Source organism: Hyperolius riggenbachi, chromosome 6 (assembly GCF_040937935.1).
Source record: "Hyperolius riggenbachi isolate aHypRig1 chromosome 6, aHypRig1.pri, whole genome shotgun sequence".
Lineage (NCBI taxonomy): Eukaryota > Metazoa > Chordata > Amphibia > Anura > Hyperoliidae > Hyperolius > Hyperolius riggenbachi.
The window spans coordinates 76,417,712-76,443,458 of NC_090651.1; the positions used below are offsets into that span (position 1 = coordinate 76,417,712).

Sequence of the window (25,747 nt, forward strand, 5' to 3'; positions counted from 1 at the left end):
TTCTTCTTGCATATGCAGCAATCCCTCTTCCATGTCCAACCGCCCCTTGGCCAACTGCCGCCCAAGGCCCAGGGCCTTGGTGGCCTTTCCAGACATCCAGCCCTGTACACAGCAACTCTGCATGATACCCCTTTTCTGCCTGCATATCCAGTCTCCATAATACCCCTTCTCTGCCTGCATAGCCATTCTGCATAATACTCCCTAAAGCTACTCAGCACATCCATATACAACCCCTACCAAACAGGATCCTGATGCACAGAGCAGTAAGCAATTTTACCATTACTAAAGACAGTGGAAGCAGCACACGTTACCATAGTAATGTGCTCCCTTGTTATAATGGTAAAATTACCAGGTGCTGGCTCTGCAGGGCATATGTACCATTGCTTCGTGCATCAGGCTCCATGTTTGCTAGTATCAAAAGAAAGAACAGGACGGCCATATAAGATAATCCTGTCTATGATTTCCAGATGAGTATGGTTCTTTTTTTCACATCATTACAACTGTAACAAGTGTGGGAAACTACTATGCTATAACTTTATTGGACTATAACTCTACATATACAGTATAATCTCGTTATCATAAACTCCAAGAGACCAGGAAAAGTGGTTTACTGTATCAGAGGCTTACACAATCGGAAATTGTCCTAGAAATGGCCCAGCATGCCCTGGTACATTCTCTGCTGCAAAGGACCAACCCTGTCATCCCATTGGAGGTACAGTACAAGCACTTGCACATTTGCTGGACTGCAAGGTTAAGCATACATTAAGGGCTACATAGCCAGGCTGGACAAATTGTTGGTACAGTATCCAGGGCTATTTAAAAATTGCAGCAGTCACTGACAAGAGACAGCAACTCACTTCCTGTGAGTGGCTTCGATACCTCTGTGGGCGAGACTTGCAGCATATATCCTGCAAAGCTTTCTGCTCACACTTGAGCCAATCATGAAGCCTCTATTCAAAATGCAGCCAATCGTGATAGGCCACTTCCATCCGTAATGTGAGTGGCTCCAATACTTCCGCGGGTGGGACTTAGCACTCTCCTCTTCACTCTCCTTAGTTTTGCAATGAGTAGGCCCGCTCTGATCTGCACTACAAGTGAAAGTAGCCTGTACTGCACTCCACACGCTACCAGGAGCGTCATTGCTAACAAGGGAAGAAATACCCGGGAGTGCGTACAATCCCGTGGCATGACCGTGATGATACTTTTATCAGTGATTGCAAAGTGGAAGTGGTAACGCTCTTTGATTAATTACATTCACATTATTCCTCATTTTCCTCAGACTGCTTATTTGTACAGTACAGGTAGTCCCCGGTTAACGAACGAGATAGGTACTGTAGGTTCGTTCTTAACCTGAATCTGTTCTTAAACAGAAACACTGTGCCATCTCTGTCCCCCTCTTCTGTGGCCCCCTGTGCCTCCAGTGTCCCCCTCTGTCACCTCTGCCCTCTGTACCTGCTCATACATGTTTAAAAGCCATTTTTTCTTTGAATTTTTTAAAAATCGGTTTTCTCAAAAACTACAAGTCCAATTTGAAAAAATGTTTTTTACTTGTTCCCATGGAGACACAGAATCCACGCCGTTGGTATCGGCAGGTCGTTCGTATGTCGGGCGTTCGTAAGTCAGGGACTACCTGTACTGTATATCCAGCTCTGGTGTCATTCGTCTTCTCTTTTAAATGTTATCAGGCATCAACTCACCTGCAACCAGCCTAAGGTGAGCAGCAGACCATGGGTTTCACACTGTATGCACCGCCCACTTTTTACTATAGCCAGAATGGATCACGTAGGGGCCAAAAAACATGTTTACTATATCTGAAGTTTTATTATATCTGGACTTGCTATACCAGGCGTTGCTCCCATAGACTTATAATGGAGATTGTTCGGGACCTGGAGAGGTAGTTTACTATAATACCTGAGTTTATTATAATGAGATTTTATTGTAGTTTATTCCAAATGTACTGTATATTCTCCCAGTATACACATATCTTTCTGTTGTCACCTTTTACATAACTAACAGGGTGACACTAATGAAAAAGTAATCTGTAAACATGATTTACTGTAGCGAGGTATGAGTCATTCCACAAATATTAAAGCTCTACCAAACCTATTTACTGTTGCCATAAATGTCAGGATAGCTTAGCCATGTTTGGAGGTTTGAAAAGGATATACAGCAGAAAGCAGCCGGTAAGATAACGATAGATATTAGATGGCACGCATCTAGTGTAGAGGACTCAGGACTGTCCTGGTTTGTGACTTTCTGAAGGACCTATTAATTATTTTAGGCCCGAATAACCTGTTATTGCATATTGCACCTCATGAAAGGACTTTAGGACACCCACTTTACAAGTAGTCAGTGCAGCTGCCATTGTGTTTCAGGTGATGAGTCAAATGACTCATTATTCCCGCAAGGCATTTTCATTAAAAAAATTAAGACACTGTAATAAAAATCTGCACATACAGATCTATGAATGTAAGAAGTTTGAGGGTTTCATCTTTGTTGTGGCTCTGAGTCTACAAGTGGAGGCAGAATCGCCTCTCGGGGGATGACACGTGTGTGGTTGGGGCTCAGTGCCAGGTACGCGGAGTGGGCCCTCCCTCACCTACCAAACAAAACTGGCCCACAGAAAAGGGAGAGATTTTCAGGTTTCTTTCATTACTGGTTGTCCCAGTTGTGCATGGCAGTCTACAAAGAAAAAAAATGACTCCATCTCAAGCAGATCACTAGCTGCTGAAAATGGGGGCGGCTGTCACCACCTTCTCCCAGGTGGTGTCCCCAGACTGCTCCCTTGGGCCCCTGCATGATTTATGGCTTCTTGCCTGTTCTGGTGCACTGCTCTGTGGCATGCTGAGACTTGTAGTGCACTGACACCCCAGTATGTCAGGCATCTTCTGAGCTCTGCACTTGAGCATCCCCAAGCTTCCTTCTCCCCCCAGGATCATGGCTTTCCTAGACATTTTGCTGCTATAAATCCTCCTCCATAGGCACCGCCATCTTGCCAACCACAGCATAGTAGACGCCTCACAGCCTCTTACTGGTCTGTTCAGGAAAGCAGCATCCATTGGCTGCAGCCCCGCTGGGCAGGACAGATGCACGTGCAGTAATTGGCTAGGGAAGGGGCCTCGGCAGGGGGACTGTAGTGATTGGCTGAAGAGTGAGAAGCTACAAATCATACAGTGGCCCCGGGGAGCAGTCAGGTGGGAGATTACCTGGAGGAATTAGGCGGAGCAGGGGCCCTGGAGCGGTTGCCCCTTTTGCCTTAATGGCAGCACCGGCCCTGGCTGAAAACAAAAGCAGGTTAATCTCTGAGAAAGTATGATATGCTTCCAAATGTCATTTTACAGTTCTGGTTTGATAATGAAATGAAGGATTGGACTGGTTGCTGTGGGCTAAAGGAACACTGAGGCAGGTTTATCAATGCAGGTGTAACCAAGCCTGGAGCAAATGAGAAGCAATTGCCTGGAGCAACCAATCAAGTTTCAATGGGGCATATTTGTGAAAGACTGGTAAAATTACTGGCAATTTTCTGGTATTTACGTAACTGACGTAGTGTGTGTAGTGCAAGAAACAGAAAGTGCAATGTAGCGTCACCTAGGTAACATACTCATTGCTTATATAATGTACATTACACTATTTGTGTACTGTGCGTTTCCAAAGTAATGTGAGTTGTGCTATTTGTGGATTGCATGCCATGTCATTTGCGCGAATATCCGAAAAAAATGTTTACGTCCACTTGCTGAATATATCTATTTGAATAATGAAACAAGGATTCTAATTGGCTACGTTAGGTAACTGCTCCAGTTTTCTTGAAATATAATAACATTTATAATATGATAATGAGTCGATTACATACTTTAGAGCATGGCTCTCTGCACGGCCGTATCTATTAAGAGGCACCCGTGGGCCGGTGCCATGGGCGGGTCCTCGGGGGGGCGGCCACCTATAGTTCAATTATTTTTTTTTATTTTTTTTTTATTATTCATAAAATTCAAAAATGCGGGGGGAGCGGCGGAAAGCGCACCTGGCAGATGAGGGGAGCTCGCTCCGCCCCGCCCTCCAGCACAGTGGCAGCGGCCGGCCAGGACATGATCCTGAACTCTGAATGCCGCCGCCTGGTCTAGTGACATCACTAGACCAGGTGGCGGCATGCAGAGTTCAGGATCATGTCTGCCACTCTGCTGGAGGGCGGACGCGAGTCGGGAGAAGCACGAAGGAGCCGCTGGCAATTACAGCCCAGCTACCCAGCCAGGAGCCCAGCCAGGTAGGTACCCAGCCAGCCCACTGCCCAGCCAGGTACCCAGCCAGCCCGCATGCCCAGCCAGGTACCCAGCCAGCCCACTGCCCAGCCAGGTACCCAGCCAGCCCGCATGCCCAGCCAGGTACCCAGCCAGCCTGCATGCCCAGCCAGGTACCCAGCCAGCCCGCATGCCCAGCCAGCCCGCATGCCCAGCCAGGTACCCAGCCAGCCTGCATGCCCAGCCAGGTACCCAGCCAGCCCGCATGCCCAGCCAGGTACCCAGCCAGCCCGCATGCCCAGCCAGCTCGCATGCCCAGCCAGCCCACTGCCCGCATGCCCAGCCAGGTACCCAGCCAGCCCACTGCCCGCATGCCCAGCCAGGTACCCAGCCAGCCCGCATGCCCAGCCAGGTATCCAGCCAGCCCGCATGCCCAGCCAGCTCTCATGCCCAGCCAGGTACCCAGCCAGCCCACTGCCCACATGCCCAGCCAGGTATCCAGCCAGCCCGCATGCCCAGCCAGGTACCCAGCCAGCCCACTGCCCGCTTGCCCAGCCAACCCACTGCCCGCTTGCCCAGACAGCCCACTGCCCGCTTGCCCAGCCAGCCCACTGCCCGCTTGTCCAGCCAGCCCACTGCCCGCTTGCCCAGCCAGCCCACTGCCCGCTCGCCCAGCCAGGTACCAAGCCAGTACACTGCCCGCTCGCCCAGCCAGGTACCCAGCCAACCCACTGCCCGCTCGCCCAGCCACCCAGCCTGCCCGCTCGCCCAGCCTGGTACCCAGCCCACTGCCCGCTTGCCCAGCCACCCAGCCTGCCTGCTCGCCAAGCCTGGTACCCAGCCCACTGCCCGCTCGCTTAGCCAGGCAGTGGCTAGAAAGTGTAATGGTTAAGGGCTCTGCCTCTGACACAGGAGACCTGGGTTCAAATCTCGGCTCTGCCTGTTCAGTAAGCGAGCACCTATTCAGTAAGGAGTTTCTTGGGCAAGTCTCCTTAACATTGCTACTGCCTACTGAGTGCGCTCTAGTGGCTGCCTCGCAAGTGCTTTGAGTCCGACAGGAGAAAGGCGCTATACAAATACTGCAATTAATTACTCAGCCAGCCCACTGCTTGCTCACCCAGCTACCCAGCCAGCCCACTACCCGCTCACCCAGCCAGGTACTCAGCCAGCCCACTGGTGTTATGCTGCCCATTGTGTGATTTACTGCTGAAATGCTGCCCACATTGTGATTATTTTTTGGTGAAATGTTGCCCACATTGCGATTATTCTTTGCTGAAATGTTGCACTCATTGCGATTATTTTCTGGTGAAATGTTGCCCACATTGCGATTATTTTCTGGTGAAATGTTGCCCACATTGCGATTATTTTCTGGTGAAATGTTGCCCACTTTGCGATTGTTCTTTGCCTGAAATGTTGCACTCATTGCGATTATTTTCTGGTGAAATGTTGCCCACATTGCGATTATTCTTTGCTGAAATGTTACACTCGTGATTATTCTCTGCTGAAATGCTGCGCACTTTGCGATTATTTTATGGCAAAACACTGCCCCATTATGATTATTTGGCACCTATGGGGGGGGGGGGGGGGGCATCCAAATTCTCGCAAGGGGGCCCAGTGATTTCTAGTTACGCCCCTGACTACTACCTAAACTGGGGATACCTATAGACCTGGATATCTATACTGGGGACACTTATAGACCTGGCTACTGTACTTATACGAATTATTTATATAGCGCCAACATATTACGCAGCGCTGTACAGAGTATGTATTGTTTTGTCACATAACTGTCCCACAGAGGGGCTCACGATCTAATCCCTACCATAGTCATATGTCTATGTATGTATCGTAGTCTAGGGCCAATTTTTAGGGGAAGCCAATTAACATTATACTTATCTGTATCGTATGTTGTTGGGATGTGGGAGGAAACCAGAGTGTCTTAAGGAAACCCACACAGACAAAGGGAGAACATACAAACTCCTTGCAGATGTTGACCTGGCTAGGATTTGAACCAGGAACCCAGCACTGCAAGGCGAGAGCGCTAACCACTACGCCATCATGCTGCCATACCACTGAACTATATTGTACTTACATCTTCAGCAGTACTTCACGGAGTACGTAGTCATGTCACTGACTATCCTCTGAGGAGCTTACAATCTAATTCTCCCATAGTCTAATGTCCTACCATATTATTATGTATTTATATAGCACTGGCATATTCTGCAGCACTTTGCAGAGAACAGTCATGTTACTGACTTTTCTCACGGGAGCTCACACTCTAATACCTACCACTATTTTGTGTGAGAGAACACTGGCTAATGTGTAGGTTTTTAATTTTTTTTTTGGGGGGGGGGGGGACATTTCCTACTTGCTTTTTTAAGGTCACTTTACTCATACCCAGGGAGAAACCATGGCCCCACTGACTTTGGGCTGCACTCTTACTAGGATACTTTAATTAGCCACACCCACTGTGTTGTGGACACGCCCACTTCATTATGTGGCCACACCCACTTTTTGCCGCGGCGCGCTTCGCGTGCCGCCAACGTTCTCCTGGGGGGCGCCGTAGGTTTGGTGTGCCTAGGGGAGCCCAAACCCTAAATACAGCCCTGGCTCTCTGTATGCCAAGATTGACACTGGTGGATGTGATCTTTCAGATGTATACGTATGGGCATCTGATCAATCACAATTCAATTTTTGAATTTTTGATCGAGAGGAATAATCTATTTTTAACTTGATTGATTACAAATCGATTCATGTATGGCCAACTTTAGAAAGCTTAGGTAAACAATCTAGTAGTATTCAAAATCTGTTGACCCTCATACTACTTGGAAGTGGTAAAATTGGACAATCAAAATTGGATGTGTGTATGCACCCTAAGGTTTATCAAGAGAAATGTAAAGAAAACTGAAGTAAATGTGGAGATGTTCTTCAAACCAACGAATCACTTTCCCTGAAAAGAAAATAAAGATGTTGGCAGGAATCTAAATAGGCTGTCAGCAGCAGTCTTGCCTGCAAATTTTAGCCAGTAATTTTCGCATTAAAAATGCTATTTTCGATTTTGAGAAAATATTCACGAAAATACATTGTAATTTGCAATATGATCAAACATTTTTTTCTGATCTGAAAATCTGCAAAAAATTTGAAAATCTTTATTTTTACCACGAAAAGCACAAAAATCTTTTTAGAACAAAAATGTAAAAAAAAGCACAAACTTATTACAAAATGATTTTCAATGGCATTTTTTGTTTGAAAGTCAAATTTTATTTTTGTGAAAATGAATGTGAAAAGAATATCAGCATTTTCGCTCAGCACTGGTCCCTATACTCTAGTGGCCTGGCCAGGCTCCATAGTGTATTTCCATATTTGGCTTGTCAAGACTCTAATTTCTCTTCTCATAGCAGTATAACTCTTTGACTTCCTGTGCTGTGTGTGCTGAGTTCCTGCTGTGCTGATCGCACAATGTACCTCAGAGGTCCTGGATCATCCAGTCAGAGGTTCCTGCATGTCCTCACTTCCTCTAAACCTTTTCATGACATCATTTCTATTCTGTAGCCAATATAAAAAAACTGCAGGATCACTGACACAATGTACACTTACTGCCTGGATCAGCCAGAGACAGTACGCTGCTCTCACACAGTGCTGGCAGGACGCTGCAACAATACCCTCTGTTCAGGCACTTCGTATGCCTGTTTTCAGCCAAATTCAGGTCATAGCAAAAGTCCGGCTATTACATTCTGAAAAAAATGATTTTATAAAGAGATCGGGCTGATTTAATAAAGTTTCAAGAATAGTGGAGAACACTAGCACAGCTGCCATTGTCCCTTTTTCAGAGAGACAGTCCCTCTTTGGGAACTAAATCCGTGTCCCTCCTTCTTCCTCATTCGTCCCTCTTTCAGGACTCATGTACAGACCAATGTAAATTTATGTATTTTTCTACGGAAAATTGTGTTTAATATACTCTAAGGGCTTGTTCACACTAAGGGCGTTTTTAGGTTTTTTTTAAGTGCCGGCGACTTTGAAAATTGCCCTAAAAGCTCTTGTGCAATGATTCCCTATGAGAGTGTTCACATCTGCGTGTTTTGATTGCTCTCCGCTGACCAAAGCGCTGCCTGTACCATTTTCTGAGCGTTTTGGCTCAATGGAAGGTATAGAGAGAAATCGCTAAGCGCTTGAAAAAGCTCTTTGTATAGTGATTTCCCGAGTGATTTTAAGAATAAATACATTGGGTTTGATTCACTGAGACAAATAGCATGCCTTATCAGAGTTACCGTGTCTTATAAGAGTTAACATGCCTTATCAGAGCTAACGCGCCTTATTGGAGTTAACACACCTTATCAGAGTAGCATAGCGAGTGCTATGAACTTATGCCTGCTAATTGACAATAACGAGAGCTCAACTTGTCCTGCCCTAAGCCCCTGCGGGACCAATCACTTTAAAGGACATTATTCACGCACTTTGATTGGCTCAATAGGTTGCCTGTCACTTGAGAGGAAACTTGACAGGCAGCTTATTGGGCCAATGTGTGTACCCGGCCCGATGTGTGTACCCGGCCCGATGTGTGTACCCGGCCCGATGTGTGTACCTGGCTTAACTTTCACATGTGTGTGTTTGTATCTTTCTAATGGTTGACATCAACCTGTTTGTTCTTCTATCATCACACCTCTCACTTCTTAATAGACAATTATTGCACATTTTTCTTTCCTCCTCCCGGGGCTTACCTTTTTGGGGGGCAATTTTGGGGGCATTTTGCACTTTTCCTATACCTTCCATTGTTGCAAAATCGCCCTAAAAATGGTACAGGCAGCGCTTTGCTGAGCGGATTGGAAACAAACCGCTCAGATGTGAACTACCTCATAGGGAATCATTGCACAAGCGCTTTCAGGGCGATTTTGAAAATCGACAGCGCTTGAAAAATTGCGAAAACGCCCTAGATGTGAACAAGCCCTCACTGACATATTACCACACAACAGTTGTAAATCTGCCTATGCAGGAAACTGCACCAGCTCTGGAACTGAAACAGCTAAAATGACTGTGTGATACTGGGCATTTTCTTTCTTTATTGCATGAGGTGGATTTGTTTTTGATGTTTTGAATTGAATGAAGACCATAGAGTGACAGGTATGCAAGAGAAAACAAGGCAACTAGTCGAGTAGAATAATCTTCTAGGAAAGAAGATGTAATCTTACAATATTCTCTTTCCCACACTGACCGGCATGAGGCATTTGTATCTCTGTTTATAAGTGGAGTTTACTACAGCACGGACCAAGAAGTGAAATAAAATATCCATTAAGAAAGAAGTGTCTGTCTATATAAATATCACTAACATGAGCTGTCGCTGGCGTTATGAGCTTCACTGACTCCATGGATTAAAGAGGCCACATTGTTATACAATGATGTCCTCCTCTGATTCACGCTGCCAGACTAGATACTGTCACTGAAGGTCACTGGATGATGACATCACTCTGACATCACTGTTACATAAGAAAAACAGCCATTCTCAGACAGGTAAACTGTCACATGCATGAGTCGATTTCTCCTAAAGGAAACTTACACTTGCTTTCAAATCGACAAGGTTGCAAGTTCCTCTTATTTAGTCCAAGTGTTTAAAATAGGTAACAACGGCTCCTGCCCTGTGCATGTAATTACTGCTGCATCAAGGTCCGAGTTTCTGGATAGGCTCATGGCAAGTGCAACAGTACTCCAAACAAATTATTGCTGCCAGGTTTGCAACTAATTCCAATTCTAGCATATTGTCAGTAGCAAATTCAAACTGATCAACATCTGGATTTATTTTTCTTTAAATGTTTATGTCCAACGGTAGGACAATATATTGTAAGTGTGGACAATGTGGAAATAGTTTAGAACCTATTTTAGGTTTTTATCGCTGTTTCCCAATTTGGGAAAAGTTCCCTCACTTTTTTGTCGGCCAGAAAGTTAATCTTTCCAACACAGGTAGCATCAGATACAGGTTTTTTTCAAACTACCTTAAAGCGGATCCAAACTCTTGCACAGCACACACTGAAAACTCTTTATTCCCCATACTTTTCTGTGTTTGTTTAGCTAGATCAAACTGTCTATTTGGTTTTTATTAGAAGCTGTGAATAGACTGCATAGGAGCTCTGTGAAAGCAGCTCTCCATACAGTGAACTGTAGGCTTAACCCTTTCAGTGCTCCTGCAGAAATACAACCAAGTTAAAGAGTAAATTATAAATTACAGTTTGCTTGAAACCGAATAAATTGCCAAGATATATAAAATCACTCATGATAAAGCATGATTTTCTCACCCCTAGAGTCCGTATTCCACGTATGGTCTTGGAATCCCCGCCCTCAGTGTGAAATTGGGTTGGGCCTTTTTTTTCTCCCCCAAGCCATAGGTGCAAAGGATGCTGGGGGATTAATGCCATAACTCCAACCCTCATGTCCATGTTATCTAATCTAGGCAGACAGACAGACATCTGAAATAAGAACTATAGCAACAGACATGTATGCTCCTATGTTTATTGCCTGAGGAAGCAAGTTTACACATGTGAAACGCGTTGAGACCCCTTTGGAGTATGCCAATAAAATGTATGTATATTTGAACTGACAGTTTCCAGTGTCTGCTTACAAGAGGTATGTCCATCTCTGCATTTAAAGCACTTTTAAACTTTTTATTGCTTGATTTTATCCTGCTGACACCTCTGTTTTCTCTACATAGTACTTACTCTCCACCCTTGGTGGAGGGGGATACCCCATTTTCCTGTCTACAGAGAGCAACTTCTTATTCCAGAGTGGGGACAGGATAATCTCCTCACTTGCCTATACAGTGGTTGCCTGGAGGTAACCCTGTTTTGTGAGTATATCTATTGTACTCTTTTCAAATATCCATTTACTACAGTGCTTACTACACTATATTGGGCTCTCGGTTTCCCTCTTCTGTAGACATGATAAGACAGGCTGCAGCAGTTTTCCAGTCTCTTCTCTCTCCTACACACTGTGAAAAGAGAAGTAATTTAGTCCAGGCAGGCAGAGAGCAGAGGAGGGAGGGGCAGGAGAGTTAACCAGGCTGAAGAGGAGGACACAATGCTTTGGCAAGGCTTTAGATTCAGAAGAAAGAAGGAAGTGCTGCTACAGATATAAATGTTAGTGTGCTCTATCCACTATGATGTACCAGATGTAAACTTTTTATGTTCATCTAACTCTACACAGCGCATAGACTACACATATGTATTGCCATTCAGACCTTTTTTTGGCTGGAGGTGGTATTTAAAAACTTCAGGGTTTTTTGAGGCCCCTTTTATACCTGCAGGTGAAACCTGCGGTGCGTTACCCAACTTTACTGTCAGGGGCCGCAAAAGCAATGAAAGTCGATGGAAACGTTCACACTTAATGCGGTGCGCCGGAAGTATCCAATCAAACGCAAGGGTTGCAGCGCGTTACTGCAAGCATTGCACTTAACACACAATGCTTGGGGTAATGAAAATCAATGGATGACGAGGTAAGTGTAAACAGCGTTGCATCGCGGCGTGCATGCTTGGACCAACGAGAATCCCTATCACGTACTTCATGCCCAGCAGGGAGTACATCATTGAATGGGACGGGCCTATGCATAAGGTCCTGTCGCAGCACCGTAGCGCAGGCGCCATATCAAGCAGGATTTGTGTGTGGTGTGGTGATGCAGCGGCTCCCCCTGCTGCGCGATCACTGCATCGTTATAGTGTAAAACTGGCCTGCGGATTTCCATAAATTGTAATAAAGACTTTGTATCCATAAAGATTGTCATACTGTAGCTAATCTTTTAGAGCAGAGAGGAAGTTCTGAGCTTAGTTCCACTTTAACTGCACAGCTTTATATAGTTTAAGGTTCTTGTACAGGGCTGTTTCTTGGGCAGTGCTGGCAGGGCGACGGCCCTGGGTGCAGACCGGCAAGTAGAAGAAGGGAGGCGCAGGCAGAAGGACATTACCGCTTGGGAGCTGGTAATGTGCATTGCAGCCAAATGGAAGAAGACAATTACCAGAGCGATGACCTTCCTTGACTCCTCCTGGGTGCCCTGCGGCTGCCTGCGTCTGACGTCCAGTCAACATCACGTCACCACCGTGATGACACCTGATGTCCTGTAGCGGTACTGCAGACTGTCAGTGCGTGGCGCCCGTGGAGGAGTAGGCTTTCTGGGCTCTCTTCGCCTGTGTGTTTTCCTGGTCCCTGCTGGATGAGCAGCTGGTGACTAGTAAATAGACAGATCTACTTGTGACCTGTGACTGTCCCTAAAGAGTAGGGGTTCACCAGTCCAGGGGGTGGGGGGGAAGGGGGCACAATTTTTACACCGTTGCCCTAGGTGCAGTGTTGCCAACCTCAGAAATACATTTTTACTGACAAAGCACAAAAAATTTACTGACAGAACACTTTTTTTACTGACATCTAATATTACTGAAATTAAATGAAAGATATCACACAAGCGCCCCACGTGCAAAACACCGGCAACCGCGTAGGGCGTGAATGAGGAAGAAGAGTGCAGTGGCGGATTGCATTAATGCACTGCATCTGGGGGGGGCGGGGGGCAGTTTGATACATTTATATTTGGGGTATCCGATTGGGTAGTTTCCGTCATGTTTGTTCTCGATTATCGCAGCCCTTGGAAATTGGTTTGATTGTCAATAAGGCATGTTCTTGGTGGCACCGACTTTTATAATATCAATAATAATTGTCTTATCTGATGGTCAATCGGCCGCCAAGTCTACAGATGTATGGCCACCTTTAGCTAGAGCAGTGTACATTCCAGAGTGATACGTGAACTGATAAGCAGTAAGTGCTGTGATCTTCTGGGAAAGAGAGAGGTTTTTTTTTACTGACGCCACAAAGTTTTTCATGCCCAAATTTGTTGACTTTTTTACTGACTGTCAGTAAATATACTGACGGTTGGCAACACTGCCTGGGTGCAATTTAGCCTAGAAACTGCCCTGTTCTTGTATTCTTAAACTTAGGTAACAATGTTGTAACTATGCCAGGATTAATATTTGAACTTTCTATATGAGCATCTCTTAAATAACCAAAGTATCTGTGGGAGAGCACGGAGAGTCCAGGTGAGATTGTGACTCCGCAGCATTCTCATCCATGATAATTCAACTTGGCGGAGTCAGTGAGATTTCTCCATCAGCTTGTTCCAACATCTCTCTCATGAGGAAGAGTGCAGAGAGTGACTCATGGCCCTGAGGAGATGGGGCCCCTCACCTGCACCAACATGTGAATCTCTCCAAATAACTGAGAATCAAGCTCACCCCCTGTCAGTGGCAACGTTCCAGCTTTCTGTGTGGCTGTGAGATACATTTAGCATGGCATTCCATGGGAAACACGTATACCCAGCTATACCCAGAGACAGCACAGGGATGTATGCCACGTACTGCAGGCACCAGCTCAGCCAGAGTCCCAGCAAGTAGTAATTATGTAACAGAGCCAGGCACATCCCAGCTACATAACTCAATCACTTATTGCTGCATAATAAAAGTATTTCCAAACTCTTACTGTGGCAAAGTCAGAGACAGTTCAGAGTATCTCACAATATCTATTTATAGAGATCTGAACCATAATGAGTCTAATTTATTAATATTCTGTAAAGAGAGCGGAGAACAGATGTGGCTCTAGAAGTTCTATCCTGATTTTTATGAAAGGCATTCTGATATTAGATGGTAAATATTTGAACCCCCTATTAGAGTTGTCCCGAACGGTTCGGCCGCGAACATATTAGTGTGAACATCGGTGGTTTGCGTTCGCGTCGAAATGCGAACTGTATGGCGAGTTCGACCCGCCCCCATACTACATCATAGGGCTAAACTTTGACCCTCTACATCACAGTCAGCAGACACATGACAGCCAATCAGGCTGCACTACCTCCTGGAGCCCCCCCTTTTTAAGGCAGCTGCGTCGGCCATTATCTCACTCGGTGTTGCTGCAGTAGTGAGAGAAGGGAGAGGAACCTGCTGCAGAGATAGGGAAAGCTTAATTAGGCTCTTGTAGCTCCTAGCTGATATTTGTTGTTGAAAAGCACCACAAAAAAGAGCTCTTTTCAGAGCTAATGTTCTTGTGAAGTTTTTTTTGTGTGTGTGTGTGCCACTGACACTGCATTATACAGCCCTGTGTGTCGCAGCTGGCCCTTGCTAATTGCTATACTGTGCAAGGTCCAGCACATGCAGTGCCTACCTTTTCACTGCACCTGTGTGTGACAGCTGCACATTTGTAATACCAGTCCGACCGTGCATGCCTGTTCATGTTCACTGCACCTGCGTGACAGCACGCAGTGTTATATAATACCAGTCACTGCATAACTGTTCACTGGACCTGTGTGTGTGACAGCTGCAAATTGTATTGTGTAATACCAGTCCATGCATACCTGTAACTGAACCTGTGACTGACCGCACATTGTATTAAATACCAGCAGTCAGTGCATTCATTTTCACTGGACCTGTGTGTGTGACAGCTGCACAATGTATTGTGTAATACCAGTCCAGGTGTAACTGCACCTGTGACCGCACATTGTATTATATACCAGCAGTCACTGCATACCTTTCACTGCACCTGTGTAACCGCACATTGCTGTACCAGAAGTCACTGCAACCTGTTCACTGCACCTGTGTAACCACACATTGTTGTACTAGCAGTCACCTTTTCACTGCACCTGTGTAACCGCACATTGTATTAGTCAAGTCAGTGCATACCTTTCACTTCATCCCCCCCAATATGGACAAAACAAGAGGCAGAGCCAGAGGCAGGCCACCTGGCAGGTCTGTTCAAGGTCGCGCTGTCGTGATTTTGTGCGGCCCTCGACCAAAGTACAGTGTTCAGAAGAAGGCATGTGCCATCAACCCCCAATATTGTCAGGACGTAGTTGACTATTTAACACAGAACACCTCATCTTCCTCAGCTTCCCCACGGAAGCGTGACATATCTTCCTCCTCCTGCTCTGATTCTGGCACCCCACTTAACACTCCGTCGGCAGCCATCACCAAAGTGCCATCATCCCAGGGCTCAGTGGTGTGGACATTTTTTTGTGTCACCTACAAAAAAATGTCCACACCACTGTTGGTGTTGGTGGTATAATGGTTAGGATAGCAGCCTACCATGCGGTAGCCCTGGGTTCGATTCCTGGCCAATGTATGTGAGTTGACATTTTTTTGTGTGTCTGCCTCAGATGAGGGCAATGCCATCTGTACTCTCTGCCACCGAAAATTGAGCCGTGGAAAGATCAAGACCTGCGTAGGGACATTTACCTTACGAAGGCACATGATTACAAAGCACAAACTGCAATGGGATGACCACAGGGGTCTAGTCCTGGGAAATGAGGTGAGTGGACTCACCTGGAAAACACCTGCGCCGCACCAAAAATGGGCGTGGTCAAGCATAATGTGGGCGTGGTCATGGGTGGGCCAAATATACATGACCTTAGCAGTGATGTAAAAGGTCTGCCTGGGAAGTTTGAGCTCTGCCGTAGTGTATCCCCCCAAGATAGATGTAATCTGACAGCATTTTACCAAAAAAGACACATAATTTGGTAGAAGTTCCTCCAAAATACAGATAATATAGCAGTGGTTCCCCAAAATAGATAATGTGGCAGCAGCAGTTCCCCCAACATACACGTAATTTGGAAGCAGTTCCCAAAATACGCGAAACCTGGCAGCGGATCACCCAAAATATACGTAACACCCAAAATACATATAATCTGGCAGCAGTGGTCCCCCAAACATACACAATCTGGCAGCAGTTCCCCAAAATACGCGTAATCTGGCAGCAGCCGTTCCCCTAATATACACATAATCTGGCAGCTGTTCCCCAAAATACATAACAGCGGTTCCACAAAAATGCAGATAATCTGACAGCAGTTCCCCCAAAATAGGTACCCCAGCATAGGTAGCCAGGTCTATCGGTGTCCCCAGTATAAGTAGCCATTAGTATAGTAGTCCCCAGTATATGTAGCCAGAGGTATATGTGCCTAGTATATGTAGCCAGGGGTATATGTCCCCAGTATATGTAGCCAGGGGTATATGTGCCCAGTATATGTAGCCAGGGGTATATGTGCCAGTATATGTAGCCAGGGGTAAATGTGCCCAGTATAAGTAGCCAGGGGTATATGTCCCAGTATATGTAGCCAGGTGGTATATGTCCCAGTATATGTAGCCAGGGGTATATGTCCCAGTATATGTCGTCAGGGTATATATGTGCCAGTATATGTAGTTAGGGGTATATGTGCCCAGTATATGTAGCCAGAGGTATACTGTATGTGCCAAGTATATGTAGTCAGGGGTATATGTCCCAGTATAGGTAGGCAGGGCTATATGTCCCAGTATATGTAGGCAGGGGTATATGTGCCCAGTATATGTAGGCAGGGGTATATGTGCCCAGTATATGTAGTCAGGGTGTATATGTGCCAAGTATATATGTAGTCAGAGGTATATGTGCCCAGTATATGTAGTCAGGGGTATATGTGCACAGTATATGTAGTCAGGGGGTATATGTGCCCAGTATATGTAGTCAGGGGGGTATATGTGCCCAGTATATGTAGCCAGGGGTATATGTGCCCAGTATATGTAGTCGGGGGTATATGTTCCCAGTATATGTAGTCAGGGGGTATATGTGCCCAGTATATGTAGTCAGGGGGTATATGTGCCCAGTATATATGTAGCCAGAGTAACATGTGCCCAGTATATGTAGTCAGGGGTATATGTCCCAGTATATGTAGTCAGAGGTATATTTGCCCAGTATATGTAGCCAGGGGGTATACGTGCCCAGTATATGTAGTCAGGGGTATATGTGCCCAGTATATGTAGTCAGGGGTATATGTTCCCAGTATATGTAGTCAGAGGTATATGTGCCCAGTATACGTAGTCAGGGGTATATGTGCCCAGTATATGTAGTCATGGGGTATATGTGCCCAGTATATGTAGCCAGGTGTATATGTGCCCAGTATATGTAGTCAGGGGGTATATGTTCCCAGTATATGTAGTCAGGGGTATATGTCCCAGTATATGTAGTCAGAGGTATATTTGCCCAGTATATGTAGTCAGAGGTATATTTGCCCAGTATATGTAGTCAGGGGTATATGTGCCCAGTATATGTAGTCAGGGGGTATATGTGCCCAGTATATGTAGCCAGGGGTATATGTGCCCAGTATATGTAGCCAGGGGGTATACGTGCCCAGTATATGTAGTCAGGGGTATATGTGCCCAGTATATGTAGTCAGGGGTATATGTGCCCAGTATATGTAGTCAGAGGTATATGTGCCCAGTATACGTAGTCAGGGGTATATGTGCCCAGTATATGTAGTCATGGGGTATATGTGCCCAGTATATGTAGCCAGGTGTATATGTGCCCAGTATATGTAGTCAGGGGGTATATGTGCCCAGTATATATGTAGTCAGGGGGTATATGTACCCAGTATATATGTAGTCAGGGGTATATGTCCCAGAATAGGTAGCCAGGTGTCCCCCCAGCAGGAGGGGAGCAACACAGAGAAGAGGGAGAGCTGTGAGCAGCGGTGGAGAAGGGGGGCCATCTCCCCCCCCCTTCCCTCACCTTAGTGCTCTCCCTCCCTCGCTCTCCCCTGCAGAAGTAATGTGTGGGCAGCCGGCAGCGAGCGGGACTTACCTCTCCTCGTTCCGGTGCGAGCATTCCACTGCCGCTAGTCTGGTCTGGTTCAGACCAGAGCAGTGGCACGCAGATCCGGCGCCGGAACGAGGAGAGGTAAGTCCCGCCCGCTGCCGGCTGTCCGCACATTACTTCTGGAGGGGAAAGCGAGGGAGGGAGAGCACTAAGGTGAGGGAAGGGAGGGGGGGAAAGATGGCCCCCCTTCTCCACCGCTGCTCACAGCTCTCCTTCCACTGCGCTGCTCCCCACTGAACGTGCCAGGGTGGACGGCATCCACTCTCTGGAAATAATAAGTGGACGCCGTCCACCCGCGTCCGCGCACCACTCGACCCCTGGTTGACCACCTGAGGAAAAACCGCACACAAAAGCAAAGCCACACACTGCAGGGTAAGATACCATCACGCAATTATTTCTCAAAAAAGGCGATACCCAATCTGTACCGTGATGTTGAAAGGCAAGTGGTGTCATCTCTGGCACACAGAGTTGGGTCAAAGGTCCATCTGACCATGGATGCCTGGTCTGCAAAGCACAATCAGGCCTGCCCCAAGACTAAGTCAGTCCCCACACACAGCATCTCTGCCTGCAGGCCGCTTGACTGCCTTCTCCGCCACCACCAGTAGGGTCCAGGACTCCAGGTGGATTCTTAAATTTTTAAGGCCGCTGTTAGCAGCAGGCCGTTATAATGATTTTTCTGGTGCGTGTACATGCCTGCCTAATTTTTCTGGCTGCACTGCGGCTGCAACAACAAAACAAAAGGCATGTACATGTGTCAATTCCCCTTCGTGATCGTTACCTTGCCGCGGTGAAGGGGCTTGCATATCCCAATGAAGAAATGACTGGCTGAATGAGTGTGTTGGGGTTGGGGGACACACCTGACCCAAGAAGATAATAAGGTTGTTGCTTCATTGAGGACAGATCAAATTCGATCAGCTGGACAGTCAGTCACTGTTGTTCTGTCATTTGGCTACCTCAGCCGACCATATGGGCTTGAAAACCGCCATCGCCTGCACTCTCGTTATGGTGCGCACCAGTCCAGCACAACCATCACTACACAAACAGCTGTTTGGGGTGAGTTACACAATGAGTTTAGTCTATCAGTGTTCAGCAATACACTAATTACACTACCTGATTGATGTATACACATGCAAGATGTTTTAAAGCACTTTAGGCCTCCAATTTAGCAATAAAATGTGATTCCTGCCCTTAAACCCTGCTGTGCGTAAAATCTGGATTTTTCCCCCGGGACTTTTGGCCTGTATCTCACTCTGCCATGCCCCCCTCTAGGTGTTAGACCCCTTGAAACATCTTTTCCATCACTTTAGTGGCCACAATTAATGTTTGTAGTTTTAAAGGGTCGCCTGCCCATTGAAGTCTATGGCGGTTCGAAAGTTCGCATGTTTGCAAACTTTTTTCGCGTGTTTGAGTTCAAGGTTCGCGAACCAAAATCCGAGATTCGCGACACCTCTATCCCCTATAGGGGATATACAGTAACTACAAATCATGGAGTCCTGAGCATCCACACCTCTTCCTCCCCATGGTACTGTCCACAGCTTGGGGTCTCATCTTTAGGGGGTCATATCATAAAAGCAGGCTTCTTTTTATTGTAGAACTCTATTAGGCAGCAGGACCCCTCTTCAATGTGTTTCCCATTTGCAGCCTCCTCCTCCGTATGCAGCTGGACCTCTTCCATGTCCTGCCACTCCTTTTGGCTGCAGCCACCCAAGGCCAAAGCCTTTGTGGTCTTTTCATAAATCCAGCCCTGCCCATATAACAACTGCTGTCACTATGACTCCCCACTCCCCCCCCCCCCCCCCAAAAAAAAGCACATCCACCACGAGACCTTCCCTTTGTCCAACAGGAAATACGTGATGCCAAGTATCCCCAGTAATGGTATATCCGGTATAGCCAGATCCTCACAGATTTTATGCAGGAATGTACCTGAGCAGATAATTATGACTTTTGGTATTCTACCCCCCACTAGTGTTGGGCGAAAAGTGTTCGCCACTGTTGGGGTTCTGCAGAACATCACCCTGTTCGGGTGATGTTCGGGTTCGGCCGAACACCTAATGGTGTTCGGCCAAACTGTTCGGCCATATGGCCGAACTAAGAGTGCATGGCCGAACGTTACCCGAACGTTCGGCTAGCGCTGTGATTGGCCAAACGGGTCACGTGTAGTGTTGGGCGAACATCTAGATGTTCGGGTTCGGGCCGAACATGCCCGCGATGTTCGGGTGTTCGAGCCGAACTCCGAACATAATGGAAGTCAATGGGGACCCGAACTTTCGTGCTTTGTAAAGCCTCCTTATATGCTACATACCCCAAATTAACGGTATATGCACCTTGGGAGTGGGTACAAGAGGAAAAAAAAAATTAGCAAAAAGAGCTTATACTTTTTGAGAAAATCGATTTTAAAGTTTCAAAGGGAAAACTGTCTTTTAAATGCGGGAAATGTCTGTTTTCTTTGCACAGGTAACATGCTTTTTGTCGGCATGCAGTCATGCGTAGTCATTTCCAATCCAGGATTGATTCATTTTAATTTGAGTCAGACGGTCTGCATTTTCTGTGGAGAGGCGGATACGCCGATCTGTGACAATGCCTCCGGCAGCACTGAAACAGCGTTCCGACATAACGCTGGCTGCCGGGCAAGCCAGCACCTCTATTGCGTACATTGCCAGTTTGTGCCAGGTGTCTAGCTTCGATACCCAATAGTTGAAGGGTGCAGATGGATTGTTCAACACAGCTATGCCATCTGACATGTAGTCCTTGACCATCTTCTCCAGGCGATCGGTGTTGGAGGTGGATCTGCACGCTTGCTGTTCTGTGTGCTGCTGCATGGGTGTCAGAAAATTTTCCCCCTCCAAGGACACTGCCGATACCATTCCCTTTTGGGCACTAGCTGCGGCTTGTGTTGTTTGCTGCCCTCCTGGTCGTCCTGGGTTTGCGGAAGTCAGTCTGTCGGCGAACAACTGGCTAGAGGAGGGGGAGGATGTCAATCTCCTCTTTAAAGTCTCCACAAGGGCCTGCTGGTATAGTGTAATGGTTAAGGGCTCTGCCTCTGACACAGGCGACCTGGGTTCGAATCTCGGCTCTGCCTGTTCAGTAAGCCAGCACCTATTCAGTAGGAGACCTTGGGCAAGACTCCCTAACACTGCTACTGCCTATAGAGCGCGTCCTAGTGGCTGCAGCTCTGGCGCTTTGAGTCCGCCAGGAGAAAAGCGCAATATAAATGTTCTGTGTTTGTTGTTTGTGTTTGTATTCTTCCATTTTGACCTGTCGGACTCTTTCTTCAAGCAGTTTTGAAACATTGTGTTTGTACCGTGGATCCAGAAGGGTATAAACCCAGTAATTGGTGTTGTCCAGAATGCGCACAATGCGTGGGTCGCGTTCAATGCAGTCCTAGGCCGAAGAGGTCATAGCCTAGGGTCACAAAAACCTGTTTATTTGGGCTATTTCAATGGTAGTGATGGTGACGTACATAAATCTCAGCTATGGCCGTTAGCAACGTCTGAATTTCACGAAATGTCTCATGCAGGTAGAAGACATATTGTTAGACTTGGATTCCAAAGATGGGGTCCCTACATCTCTGCAAACCAGAGTTACAGGGGTCCAAAATTGGTAAAATCCCCCATAGACTTTCATTGCCTCCCTATTTCACTTTCCAAAATCTCACATCTTTTCAAAGGGCAATGGCTCAGCAGTACCAAATTTTCTAGCATTGTAGGGACCCTTAGGGAGAACATGACTGGTGAGTTTCGGGCCCCTAGGCCAAAGAGGTCATAGCCTAGGGTCACAAAAACCTGTTTATTTGGGCTATTTCAATGGTAGTGATGGTGACGTACATAAATCTCAGCTATGGCCGTTAGCAACGTCTGAATTTCACGAAATGTCTCATGCAGGTAGAAGACATATTGTTAGACTTGGATTCCAAAGATGGGGTCCCTACATCTCTGCAAACCAGAGTTACAGGGGTCCAAAATTGGTAAAATCCCCCATAGACTTTCATTGCCTCCCTATTTCACTTTCCAAAATCTCACATCTTTTCAAAGGGCAATGGCTCAGCAGTACCAAATTTTCTAGCATTGTAGGGACCCTTAGGGGGAACATGACTGGTGAGTTTCGGGCCCCTAGGCCAAAGAGGTCATAGCCTAGGGTCACAAAAACCTGTTTATTTGGGCTATTTCAATGGTAGTGATGGTGACGTACATAAATCTCAGCTATGGCCGTTAGCAACGTCTGAATTTCACGAAATGTCTCATGCAGGTAGAAGACATATTGTTAGACTTGGATTCCAAAGATGGGGTCCCTACATCTCTGCAAACCAGAGTTACAGGGGTCCAAAATTGGTAAAATCCCCCATAGACTTTCATTGCCTCCCTATTTCACTTTCCAAAATCTCACATCTTTTCAAAGGGCAATGGCTCAGCAGTACCAAATTTTCTAGCATTGTAGGGACCCTTAGGGGGATCATGACTGGTGAGTTTTGCCACTGCTGAGCCATTGCCCTTTGAAATGGTGTGAGATTTTGGAACGGTAAATAGTAGGCCCAATGAAAGCCTATGGGGGATTTTACCAATTTTAGACCCCTGTAACTCTGGTTTGCAGAGATGTAGGGACCCCATCTTTGGAATCCAAGTCTAACAATATGTCTTCTACCTGCATGAGACATTTCGTGAAATTCAGACGTTGCTAACGGCCATAGCTGAGATTTATGTACGTCACCATCACTACCATTGAAATAGCCCAAATAAACAGGTTTTTGTGACCCTAGGCTATGACCTCTTTGGCCTAGGGGCCCGAAACTCACCAGTCATGTTCCCCCTAAGGGTCCCTACAATGCTAGAAAATTTGGTACTGCTGAGCCATTGCCCTTTGAAAAGATGTGAGATTTTGGAAAGTGAAATAGGGAGGCAATGAAAGTCTATGGGGGATTTTACCAATTTTGGACCCCTGTAACTCTAGTTTGCAGAGATGTAGGGACCCCATCTTTGGAATCCAAGTCTAACAATATGTCTTCTACCTGCATGAGACATTTCGTGAAATTCAGACGTTGCTAACGGCCATAGCTGAGATTTATGTACGTCACCATCACTACCATTGAAATAGCCCAAATAAACAGGTTTTTGTGACTCTAGGCTATGACCTCTTTGGCCTAGGGGCCCGAAACTCACCAGTCATGTTCCCCCTAAGGGTCCCTACAATGCTAGAAAATTTGGTACTGCTGAGCCATTGCCCTTTGAAAAGATGTGAGATTTTGGAAAGTGAAATAGGGAGGCAATGAAAGTCTATGGGGGATTTTACCAATTTTGGACCCCTGTAACTCTGGTTTGCAGAGATGTAGGGACCCCATCTTTGGAATCCAAGTCTAACAATATGTCTTCTACCTGCATGAGACATTTCGTGAAATTCAGACGTTGCTAACGGCCATGGCTGAGATTTATGTACGTCACCATCACTACCATTGAAATAGCCCAAATAAACAGGTTTTTGTGACCCTAGGCTATGACCTCTTCGGCCTAGGACTGCATTGAACGCGACCCAGGCATTGTGCGCATTCTGGACAACACCAATTACTGGGTTTATACCCTTCTGGATCCACGGTACAAACACAATTGTAAGGCTTGGTGGTGTATTCTCCACAGTCAGCATGCAACGCATGAGCTGACGTGGAGGAGGTACACACACTAGCACAAGGAAACAGGCTATCCCAAGTATAGTGGAGGGGAGGACTGACTCCAATAGGAGATTGTGGCGCACAGAGCCGGTGCAGATCTGACAGCCACAAACAATGCTTTCGCTATAACGTCTCAGCGCAAAGTAGCGCTGAGCACACAAACCAGAACTGAGGAGATCAGGACAGGTAGACAGAAGGAACGCTTGCTTAACTAGCCACTACTTAGTGACAGCAAGCGTCCACAATAACACAGACTGGAATGAGGCAGCCAATGCGATGCGGCGATGGCGTGCCTCACAAAGACAGGACAGGATAGTCAGGAAATAGCAGGATTAAGATAGATGAACGTAACACAGACAAATATACAATAAGTATGTATTCCTAGCGTATTACAATTACAGCTATCAATGAAACTATTTGTAACGTCTGACTAACATATGTATATATCGGCAATGAACCGATATAAGACATAAGCAGGAACACTGACTAAGACTGGAGTAATACAGGGAACAGGACTCAGAAGGATTCGCTATCTCTTCGCAGAGATGAACGCAATCCACAAACGGTAACAGAACAGGATTCAGAAGGATTCGTTATCTCTTCGCAGAGATGAACGCAATCCACAAACAGTAACAGAACAGGATTCAGAAGGATTCGTTATCTCTTCGCAGAGATGAACGCAATCCACAAACAGAACCAGGAGCAGGGTAACTACCTCAGCACGGGTGGTCACGGTACGCGCAACCTACCAAAACGTGCTGGAAGGCTGACTAACTGCACACAGGATATAAACAGTTCGTGTACGTATACATCAGCGACACTGATGTATCAACGTAACACGAATACAAGGAAAATAATAAACGTGCTGGTATGCATATATATTGGCAATGAACCAATATATGATGCAAAGACCAGCAAAGTATCTTTAGAACAAGAAACACGATCGGGGGCTGAAGCGACAGCAAGACTAGCTTAAACTGAAGCTATGAAAACCCAAGGAAACCCTGCAGGAAGCAGATCTTTATACTGAGGTCATCCAATGGGAGCAGACATGCAGATTCCCACACAGGTAAATGATAATCAGTCACAAGCTGACAGCAGGGAAAGGCCGACAAAGCTATGCAGCTTGCATGAAAAGAGATCAGAACTACCTGAGCTGCAGCACTACTACTTCCAGCAATGCCTGCTGCAGCAGCGATCATTACAACAATGTTCCAAAACTGCTTGAAGAAAGAGTCCGACAGGTCAAAATGGAAGAATACCAGCAGGCCCTTGTGGAGACTTTAAAGAGGAGATTGACATCCTCCCCCTCCTCTAGCCAGTTGTACGCCGACAGACTGACTTCCGCAAACCCAGGACGACCAGGAGGGCAGCAAACAACACAAGCCGCAGCTAGTGCCCAAAAGGGAATGGTATCGGCAGTGTCCTTGGAGGGGGAAAATTTTCTGACACCCATGCAGCAGCACACAGAACAGCAAGCGTGCAGATCCACCTCCAACACCGATCGCCTGGAGAAGATGGTCAAGGACTACATGTCAGATGGCATAGCTGTGTTGAACAATCCATCTGCACCCTTCAACTATTGGGTATCGAAGCTAGACACCTGGCACAAACTGGCAATGTACGCAATAGAGGTGCTGGCTTGCCCGGCAGCCAGCGTTATGTCGGAACGCTGTTTCAGTGCTGCCGGAGGCATTGTCACAGATCGGCGTATCCGCCTCTCCACAGAAAATGCAGACCGTCTGACTCAAATTAAAATGAATCAATCCTGGATTGGAAATGACTACGCAACACTTCCGGACCCCAACCAAGTAACATGAACAATGAACATCTGTGATGGGTTAGCGTTTCCGGTCCCTGTTTATTGAACCTCTCATCTGTATTACATTTATGACTGCATGGCGACAAAACGCAAATTGCTATCCGCACGCTTCTTGTCCTCATGCAAGGCCTGGGTTGTTGTGTCTCAAAGCGTGGCCTTCTCCTCCTGCGCCACCCTCCTCCTGTTCCATCACGTGTGCTGCTGCTGGGTTAGCGTTACCGGTCCCTTTTCCTGGAACCTCTTATATGTATTACATTTATGACTGCATGCCGACAAAAAGCATGTTACCTGTGCAAAGAAAACAGACATTTCCCGCATTTAAAAGACAGTTTTCCCTTTGAAACTTTAAAATCGATTTTCTCAAAAACTATAAGCTCTTTTTGCTAAATTTTTTTTCCTCTTGTACCCACTCCC

The 25,747-nt window shown here is 46.5% G+C and overlaps 1 long non-coding RNA gene across 1 annotated transcript in view; it reads left to right on the forward strand.

Annotated features, from left to right (window-relative positions):
- LOC137520941 (uncharacterized) overlaps positions 1–25,747 on the forward strand; it is a 281,855-nt gene that overhangs the window by 231,909 nt on the left and 24,199 nt on the right. Inside the window, exon 3 of the long non-coding RNA XR_011021972.1 lies at positions 10,927–11,061. This is a non-coding gene — a long non-coding RNA (uncharacterized lncRNA). The remainder of the gene's footprint in view (positions 1–10,926; positions 11,062–25,747) is intronic.